The sequence below is a fragment of the Eretmochelys imbricata genome, chromosome 21 (genome assembly GCF_965152235.1).
Source record: "Eretmochelys imbricata isolate rEreImb1 chromosome 21, rEreImb1.hap1, whole genome shotgun sequence".
In the NCBI taxonomy this organism is placed as follows: domain Eukaryota; kingdom Metazoa; phylum Chordata; order Testudines; family Cheloniidae; genus Eretmochelys; species Eretmochelys imbricata.
In genome coordinates this window covers 4426702-4437306 of record NC_135592.1, presented here as the reverse complement: position 1 = coordinate 4437306, position 10605 = coordinate 4426702, and positions in this window count along the sequence as shown.

Sequence of the window (10605 nt, the reverse complement as noted above, 5' to 3'; positions counted from 1 at the left end):
TAAAAGACTATCCCCTGTTTAAGCGGCCAGTCTCCAGCAGGGGAAAGGTGTGAATAAGAATTAAATTCAATCACAAGGACAGTTCAGACCTCATGTGCACCCAAGACTGCTTGTCACCTGCACCCCAGCTGGGGGTAATTCTCAAAGAGGGGAGAGTGGTATAAGAATGAGAGAGGGGGGCCTCCAAATCACCTCTCTCCCCCTCCATCTTTACTCATGGCAGCTAAGACACTCAAAAAACAAAGAAAGCATCACTGAACTGGGAGAACGGTGATTCTGGCTGGAGGGCTTTTCAGCCAGTACAGACTGCTGTAAACATATGGTGAGACAAAACCTTTTTTGCTTTTAAGTTCACTTAGCTTGTTAAATTATTATCAGGCCATTTTACTCTTATTTCTTTTGTAACCAATCCTGGCTTTTAAAATCTCTTTTTCTGTAGTTAATAAACTGATATTATTATTTAATCTTAACCAGTGTGTTTGGATGAGAGTGTGTGGAATACTCCATTTGGGATAACAAGGCTAGTGCATATCAATTTCCTCTGATGAAATGATGGACTTTTGATGAGCTTGTACTGTTCAGAAGGATACCGAACAGTATAAGACACACACTTCTGGGGGACTGGGACTAAGAATTTGCAGGTGTCGCCCTGTATGTAAAATCATGAGTGGCTGGCCAGAGCATTCATGTTACATAGCAGAGTGTTTTTTTGCATGCTAAAGGCTGCATGAACAGGCCAGGAGTGGATGTTCTCACAGAAAAGCAGTGTAAAAGGCATCCTAAGCTAAAGAATTGAGGGCACAGCTGTTCAACAGTCCAGATTGTACCTTGGGTAATGTCACACACATTACTTGATGGTTTTCTTTTAAAAAGTCCCAGCTCCTGGAGTCAAGAGAATCTCAGATTTCCTTCTTTTTAAAAGTAGGTTTCTAACCTCATGATTACAGAGGAAGGCTGGTAAAGTTGAATTCCACAGCCTCAGAAACCCGGAGGCAAATAAAAAGAACCCAATCTTTTAAAAACCTCATTTTTAAGCCAATCTCAAAACTTTGAAGGGCCATACCCATTATTTTTGAGTGCTTAAGGTTGGCAATGCTTCATACACAACATGATAAATTAACTGGATTTAATATCTGTAACCTTAAGAGCATCCCAGTGCCAGAGGGCAAGGGGCTCATTGGTACCAGGTAATGAGTTTCAGCTGGCCTGACCAATTCAGTATATCCCAACTGATTAGGGTTACAGTCTGTATCTAAAAGGTGTCATGTAACATGGCACTGGAAAACTCACTGACCATTACTAGTCGTGCATGATGAATATATGTGGCGTGTATTAAGAGTTATGGATATTTGCTTAGGCAAAGAAGGCAAGGGAGGCCAGCCCACTGGTGCTTCCGTGGGAGGCCCTGACTGAGAGAACATCAGCCATGGCAGAAAGAACAAAGACTGGTAAGAAATCTACCTTGAACAAAGACTGTAGCTGAGAGCTACTGCAGCAAAGCATTATAAGGCATTCAGGGTGGATAGTTCTCTGAAGACTTATATAAATCCATGGTACGCCCACATCTTGAATACTGCATACAGATGTGGTCTCCTCATCTTAAAAAAGATATACTGGCATTAGAAAAGGTTCAGAGAAGGGCAACTAAAATGATTAGGGGGTTGGAACGGGTCCCATATGAGGAGAGATTAAAGAGGTTAGGACTTTTCAACTTGGAAAAGAGGAGACTAAGGGGGGATATGATAGAGGTATATAAAATCATGAGTGGTGTGGAGAAAGTGAATAAGGAAAAGTTATTTACTTGTTCCCATAATATAAGAACTAGGGGCCACCAAATGAAATTAATGGGCAGCATGTTTAAAACAAATAAAAAGAAGTTCTTCTTCACTCAGCGCACAGTCAACCTGTGGAACTCCTTGCCTGAGGAGGTTGTGAAGGCTAGGACTATAACAGGGTTTAAAAGAGAACTAGATAAATTCATGGAGGTTAAGTCCATTAATGGCTATTAGCCAGGATGGGTAAGGAATGGTGCCCTAGTCTCTGTTTGTCAGAGGGTGGAGATGGATGGCAAGAGAGAGATCACTTGATCATTACCTGTTAGGTTCACTCCCTCTGGGGCACCTGGCATTGGCCACTGTTGGCAGACAGGATACTGGGCTGGATGGACCTTTGGTATGACCGTTCTTATGTTTTTATGTAGTGTAGCAGGGCATGTGGTAACAACCTCTTACTTGACCCGATTGCAGTCCCAGATTACTGACGCAGTATCTTATTCATAGGACCGCTATGCTCTGGTCTTGTCTACACACAAACTTGTATTGGTTTAACTAAATCGGTTTTAAAACACAGCTCTAGTTAAATGGATACAAATCTGTGTGTAGACTAGGCCCCTCCTTCTCCATCTTTCTCCTGCCATCTTCTTGTTAGATACTGGCATCCTTGTAGGGTTGGATTACATAGGACTCCTACCATGGGAGCCAAAGACCTGAGCCATGGAGCTGCCACCTTCTGTCTAGCTTACATGTTGCTGCATGTTGTCCCAAAGCCAAGGGCAGCTACCGCAATGCGTATCAAGCTACATCCTGATGACACAAGTGAGTCTACCCAGATCAAAAACTGCAACGACTGATGCATTTGGAGAAATCTCTTATGAACATTTGTTCCCCAACTCACCAAGCCTGGATAGAACATAGGTAACTTGATCCAAGCTGAGCTGGGCCCTGATGGCAGCTTTTGGAATAAATCAAGGTAGAGACATTTTCTTGAAAGTCTCCTCATGTAGAAGAGCAAGTGAGTAATCAGTGACACACTGCCTGAGAGACTTCCTGTTTTCTCCAGCATTACTGGACTTCCTGACACAAGGTAAAGGGCAGTCAGAGCTCTGTAGCTTGACACTGATCAGTAGCTGCTGCTGAATGAATTAAAATTGCTGTTCCCAAAGGGTGGTAATTGCCAGTCAGGAGCTGAAAACTATAATAAGCTGTTTCCTTTAGCTCTCAATGATGCTATGGAGAGTAGCCTCTCCCTGGACTATTAGCCTGCCTCCCTCCAAGGTTTGTGCTGGGAAAATGAAGGCTAAAAAAGCCCTTCCTCAAGTAGTGTGGGGTTTGGACGTGCATCTGTAACCTACTGGGCAGTGCTTTTTACACTTCCTCTTCTGTGCAGGTCCACAGGGGACATGAGGCTGTTACAGCCACAGCTACAGACCCTGACTCTTTACCTCAAGCTGCAGAAGCTCATGGTTTTGTCTCTGGAGGTCTCCAGTTTGGTCTCTGGTGTTTGTCATGCTAGCAGCCCTCATGCATCCATTTGGATCTTGGCAATAGCACTTTTGGGTCACCCTGAGGGGTCCAAGGCTGGATGTGCTCACTATCCTGCTGCCTGGGGTGCTCAGAAGCCAGGCACTGCACCACACCAAGGCTCACTCCAGCTTGCTAAAAAAAACATTGTCCCCATAAACTCAAGCAACGTGCTGGCCCTTATGAGCTTTGTACTGGATATACTGACTTGTAACCAGTAGGCTGCTCAGAGGACCTGGACTCCTAGCACTGAGCTTGTGTTTGTTGTACAAATGTGGTGGTGGTGGGAAAAAAAAAAATCACAGAGTGACAGACTTTCCGAACAGCAAACACTGAAAGTTTTATAGGGTCAAACCCTTAGGCCTAGCCCACACTAGAAAAAGTCTGTATCGGCAAAACTTCCTAGTGTAGACTCAGCTTATGCTGGTAAACTATAGCTTATACCAGTGCCCCAAACAAAATAAGCTATACCGACAAAAAGTGCCGGTATGATTGTATCTACACTAGGACTTCTGTCAGTATAGAAATGTCTTAAGAAACCACACCCCAACTCTCATGATTCTACCATCAAACGTTTAAGTGTAGAACTGGCATTAGCATCATTTAACCAGCTGGGATCCAGTTGTGAAGTGCTGGCTGGCTCCCACCTCACCTCAAAACAGCAGCACTCCAGGTCTGAGCAAATGTTTCTCTTAACACTCACTAACAGAGGATGGGGATGCACAATCTCACCAGGCTGGGAGGAAGGAAACTTTCCTTTCCTGTTTAACTTTCGGTGCTGAAACAACTGTTGTCTCGCTCGCAGTTTGGAGTGGACCCCCACTTGCTCCACTCTGCCATCCCTTGGAGGCCTAATGCGTGAGCCTCTGGCTGGAGCAACTCCTGCCTCTCCCTCTGCAGCTCACTCCCAGAGCATCTGGTTGTTTCATTAATGAGCCGTAAGAAAGGAGCAGCAGCAGGAGGGCGAGGTGAGAGGTCAACGTAATATTTACCCAGACATCACCTTTCACTTTTGCATGGCGGGGAAGTGACTTCAAAGCAAAGGAAGGGCTGCGAGACACATCCTGGGTCTGCTGGGGAGGTGGGGGGGGCTGTGCTCACATTAACACAATAGAGCCACTTCCAGCCCAGCTCCTGGCAGGCAAGGGAGGCTCCAGGATCTTTGGCAGTGCTTCCAAACCTCTGGTCCATAAGCCAGTATAGCCCCCTCAGACTGTTAGGAGTCTGCCTATCCTTCCCTCTCTAGTGCCACTTCTTGGCCTCCTGATCTTCCATAGAAGCCCTAGCCCGCCACAGGCAACCATGCAGCTTGGGCTGCTGGGCCCCAACTCCAACCCTCCTGAACACCCTTCATTTCAGAGCAGTTTGGATTTTGGGGCTAAAACCCATTTCTGCAAGCCACCCAGGCTCTAGGCAGGTTAGAGTGCGCAGCGACGGGTGGGAGGCTGGGGGAGCTGGCAGGAGTAGTCAGGATCTCTGGAGAGCTTGGAACTCCCATTGATCTCCAGTACACTCATTGCAATTCTCCAAAGGAGACAAGAGGCTGCCCCACAAATGGGCCTGTTCTTCAGGGCAACATTTTTAAGGCACCCTAATGCCACAGGCCACGCTGTGTGTGAAACCAACATAGAAACGAGTGGCTAGGATGGGGACATGCCACAGGTAGGATTTTTAATTTCCAGACAGAGATATCTCATTTGGTGACTGACCATGTGCTACTGAGCGATGTGTTTGTACATCAAACCTTTTACGAACACACTGCTAAGTTAGCGTGCTTGTGCTTACATCAGGAGGACTCCTGGGTTCTATTCCTGGCTCTAGCAATGCCTTACTGTGAGAAGACACCCTCACACTGCCTCAGTTTCCTGATCTGCAAACCAGAGGTGGATTTACCTGTCTCCTACAGCTGTAGAGGAGAAGCTTAATACATGTAAAGCACTTTCGTATTGGATAAAAAGGATGAGAGAAATGCCAGAAATTGTTAACAGTGTCTAAGGCAAATCATTGCTTTAACATCATCCTCCAGGGTATCACGCTCTGAGTCCCACCCTCAAACCTTTCAGTGCCTTGCAAACTCAGGACGAGCTCTGTCAAAATCAACATGCCCAGCCACCTAGCACTACTCTTCACACAAAAGCCACTTGGAATGTCACAAAGACGGTGGGGATAGAACTGACATCCTCGCATTCCAAAGGCACAGGACATTATCCCTTCAGCTCAAGGAGAACCTCCATTAGCTCTTAGCACTGAAGGGCCTATGACACATAGCTGTGTAACTCCAATTCCATCCAGCTGAGCAATGGTGAACACACACGTATAATGGCATTTCACCCAGGTGGATGCTGGCTATGTTGGGATAAACCCAATGGTTTGGCTATTCCTGCACAGACAGCAAGCCGCTCCCTATATTCCCGCTACAACAAAGTGGGCATATTCACCTGAGCAGCCTTTAATCGCCTCTGTAGATTGCTAGTGCTCTTCAGCCAAGGGACTGGAGAGCAGACCTCCTTTGCTTTCCTGTTGCAGCGGAACAACCTACATCTGCACTGGGCAGGATGGAGGGCTTGGCTGACAGGGCTCAGCCCAGCTCACTATCACTCTTCCTTTTAAGATGATCTGGACTTTTTTTTTTTATATATAATGTGATTCTGATGCCTTTTATCTCCTGCTCTGAATGTAATTTTAGCCCAGGCAAAGCAGGATTAAACTTTCATAACATGATACATTTATCTCGCTTTTCATCCCCTCTTCCCCCGCTCCCTTCAATTTCACCCAACGAGAAGCAGAGATTACACCGAGAAATATGAGAAGGGATATATCAGATCAGAACAAGGGAGGCCACTTTTTTCTCAGCACCCCGTCTCTGGCACGTACCATCCCATGGAGCAGCCAGAATCACCATTTAGCCAGCAAAGTTAGGCTAACAATATTTCTCAACCTCACTGAAATACAAGGCTGGATTATAACTCACAGAAAAGACCCAACAGAGAACACACAGCGGAAGATTAGATTAGAGAGATACATCACTGACATATGGTATGCTCGCTTATTTCATCTTACTTTATTTATTTATTTTCAAGTCTTGCCAGAGCAATTTTACCACCACCTGAGAACATCTCGCCACTGCATTCAGGCCACAGCACGTGAGGCAGAAAGACAAACCATGCTGAGGAGATTCCAAGAGCACCTCTCTCCTGGATACAGGGGGTGTGGGTTGGATGAGTGTATGTAGGGGGGGGGAAATCAGCTACAGCCAATCTGATTTTAATGTTTTCAAAAATTCCCAGATAAGTCTTCCTGCCTCCCCCAAAAGTTCTGTTTCCAGTAACAGGTAGGTCTCAGCAAAATGGTGGGTCAAATCAAACTGTCAGTGGGTGCTGCTCATCTTAGTGTCTCCTTTCACCATATGGGACCAGTGGCATTTTAGTGATTTCCCAAGTTAAATTTGGTGACAGCTCGCTGTCCCCCCTTTTTTTAAACTCCCACAAAAGCAGCTGTTTAGTACCTTTCAGCCAGAACTGCAGGAACCCCCCCTCTAGTGGAGTGAGATGGTATTTCAGGTGGCCCACAACCCATTCTCATTTGCTCTTTGAGCAATAACAGTATCGTAGAAAATTCAGTCCCACTCAGACTCACAGCCCAGCCTGGGGATGCATTACTTTGACTAGCTTTGAATTGCTACTGTTGTTTGGCCTGAGCGGTTCCCAAACTGCTTAGGCCAAAGGTGGATTTGAACGAAGCATCCTGGTGTAGGGAGGGGAGGAGATGAGTGGGAACGAGAGTCAAATGATGGAGTGGGAGAGCACAACTTTCATTCTCAGTTTGTTCGATAAAGATAGTTTAAAAATAACCCAGAACTAAACCAACAATAAAATCCCTTTGCAAAGCAAAAGCAGGATGACTTTTTAGGCAGGTTTTTAACCCCAGAAGCCTGGATTTGAGAACGAGGCTCAAGCCACAAGTGACATAAGTCTGATGTGCTCAATTCAGCCTTTTGCCATAGATCTATTTACTTAACAAACCTGATTCCCAATTCTGAAACAAAACTGGGTTGGTGTAAGGGGTTAGCATGGAACAGCAGCCTTGCTGCAGGCTAGCGCAGCAGAATGCTTGGGGACAGCATCCCTGCCACATGCCTTTCTCTTCAAAACACCCCAATAAATATATATTTTCCCTTTAGCTACAGAGAAAGAATACAAATATAAAATCCTTTTAGGCAGCAGCAGCCTCCACTTCCCAGGTCAATATATTGCCTGGATTCTTCTTGCGTTCCCAATTTCTCTTCTGTATCCTGAAGCTGTCTAACAACTACTCTTCACAGACAAAGAACTTTCCGCTGCCTCAGCCCAAAATGCCTTTTAGTCTTGCAGACAACGGAGGTTAGATCTTATGGAGGCAAAGAGGGCAGAAGAGGGAAGATGCAAGGCTCTAAGAAGCCAAGGAGTAAGTGGACATACTCAGGTCACATGTAGGATGCTCTTGGCCATAATCGTAAAGGCACTAGGGATCCAGACTGTGGCCAAACCCTAGGAAAAAAAACTTGATAGTACCCCCCCCCTTCCCCTCTTGTCCTTTGTTGTCCTCGGAGCCTCTCAGCCAAGCTGGTTAAGAGATTAACACTCTAAAAACCACATTTACTCTAATTAGCCATGAAATCTTTGTAACTAAGTGAAAAATGTTTCCCTTGAGGGATTTTTGTCCATTCATCACTGTTTGAATTGCAGGGGAGACAGAGAGAGATGGGGGGAAAGGGAAAAAAAATTAGAAAATTCAGACCTAATGAATTAATAGCAGAATGCCCAAAGGGGAAGCGGACTACAACTATAAAATGCAAGCAGCTCAAAGGGATGATTCGGAATTATATCTAGTTAACAGACTGTAACACAACACTCCGGTCTCTCTATGATTTGGGTAGCTTGGCTAGCAGTCCCTGGATCTCTCATTGGTAGTGCTGGACAGAAGTACATTGTGCCCCCCAGGCTATGTGTACAGACAGCTGTGTGCGACTACACCAGGAGACAGCTGGGTAAGGAGGGAGATAGGCTAGAAACAGCCATCAGTCCCCTTGCACCGGATTTTTAATCATTATTTTACTAAGGGAAAGCATTAGGGAAGGGCTGGGGTAGGGGGAGAAGCAGGCAGAAAATCTTGCCACAGCTTAGATCCATAAATATTTCATATCACCAGCATAAGAACGATTATATTGCTTCCAGCTCCTTTTTTGTGTATTTTAGACGTCTCACCGCCTTCCACTTTCTCCCCCGTTTGTGTGTTTCTTGTAACAGGCCCATGAAATAAAGATTAGCTGAATAATCAAGAGTGTTTAGAAATGTGAAAGGGCCGGTCTCAGGAGCACCACAGGCTCAGGCTCACCATTCTCAATCCCCCGCGCCCCCACCCCCTTAAGAATGCCAGAGACAGAAGAAGGAAGCAAAAAAACCAAAAGCCCCCAGGCTGGAATGGGAAGGTTCGGGGAGCAGCGTGGATGGGCACAGAGCTTGCTGTTCCTCACAGAAAGGGATCGCTAGAACAAATGTGAGAAGAGGGGATGTTGTCCACCACTACCCCATTACATGTTTATTGTTCAAGTTGCACTGGGCCAATTAAAACAACTTGATCAGTGCAGCATTTGGACTGAAGCATGGGTGTGGATGTGGGCATTTTTCTGCCTGTGATGGATTTTACCTTTACCTGCTAAACCAGGCCTCCCTGAACAAAGATACTTCGAGAAGTAACCTGGCAACCTTTGGCATGCACCATGTTGGCACGAAAGAGGAGGCCTGGCATTTCCCCTAGAATCTTTCCTCCACACAAACCCTGCAGCACCCAGTCCTTATCTCCCAAGCAGCATGCAGGCTCAGTGGAAAGATTCCTATCACCTGAGAACACCAGTGCTAAAATCCACCCAAGCCATCGGGTCATTCCCTCATAACTTGCTCCAGGCTTCAACTGCACAGAGTTTCCACAGCTGGCCTGGAAGTGCTGAGGCTCTGAGGGGCCAGTCAATGGGAACCCTCATGCACAGCATGAGAATCACATGGCTTCCTGAGACACCCCACAAACGGCTCCCAATGTCATTTCCATTTAGCTGCTTTGCAAGCCAATTTGTCACATACCAATGTGATTTGCTGGAGAGAGTTAAAGAGCACAGGGCAGCTGGAGTAGCTCTTCTCCACTGTCACAACATACATACTGGCGTACAGTGGCCAGAATCGATTGTTTTTTTCCTCCTGGTATCTAACCGCATTGAGAGAAGTTCAGGTTGTTCTGCTGAGGAGCAGGGGAGAGTCGAGGGTTAACAGGACGAGTAACACAGGGTCTGATGAAAAGCACCGGGAGAAGCTGTTCCTATCATGTTTGTGGATTCCGTGCGGATTCTAAACAGCATCTGTTACCTGTTCCCACTGCACAAACTTGTTATAAGCCAGGGGGAAACTCCACAAATAATTACCTCCAATAAAGATATAAAGGCAATGAAGAGTAAATTGGGTTACTTTATCTTCCTGCAACGAGCACAGCAGAGGTGGTTAGGAGAGTTGAGTGAAGTGCTGTATTTTGCTACACAAGCCATTTCACAAGAGAAATTGTACATTTTAGTTACTCTTTAGCTGAACCGTCTTTCCAAAATCAAAGCTATTTCCTTCGGCTCCCTGAACCGCTCTTAACTATGCTATTGCACGCAGAGTGAATGGGAAATTGGCCAACGACAACAGCGGAGGTAAATTATTTTATAAAAGGGCTAAAATCTCTGTGTTTGGGGGGAAAGCCCCCTCTGTTCTGAAGAGGGCACAGATTCTCCAGCTGCGGAAGTAGGTCATTTGACTTAACTTTCAGAGACATGAGTATCAATGGGGACGGCCAACGAAGGAGAGCGGAGTCTATCTCCCAGAACTCAGCTACGAGCTTTCAGACCGAATCATTTCGCCACTGAGATGCCAAGAGCTAGCCAAATAATGGGGGAAACCCCTTAGCAATGGGGTTTTGTAGCATCGTCCCCTGCTACTACTGCACCCTCTCTCAGCGCTGAGACAATACCCTGAACTACGGATCACATATGCACAATTGCCCACTTACTAAATCCCCCCCCCCTTAATGCTAGCCTATGACACTGGTCTGAACACAGAATTATTAACTCAGCCTCGGTCGCCCCAGCCCCACAAAGCATGGACACGGCTCGCACATAAGAAAGGCCGGCATTGGGCCATTCTAGGTTACACCGGGGGCACAAAGTCGAGAGGACAGTGGGCGTAGATGTCCTGTGCACAGAGACAAGCCTCCCTTACAATTACACATGGGCCAGCCGAAC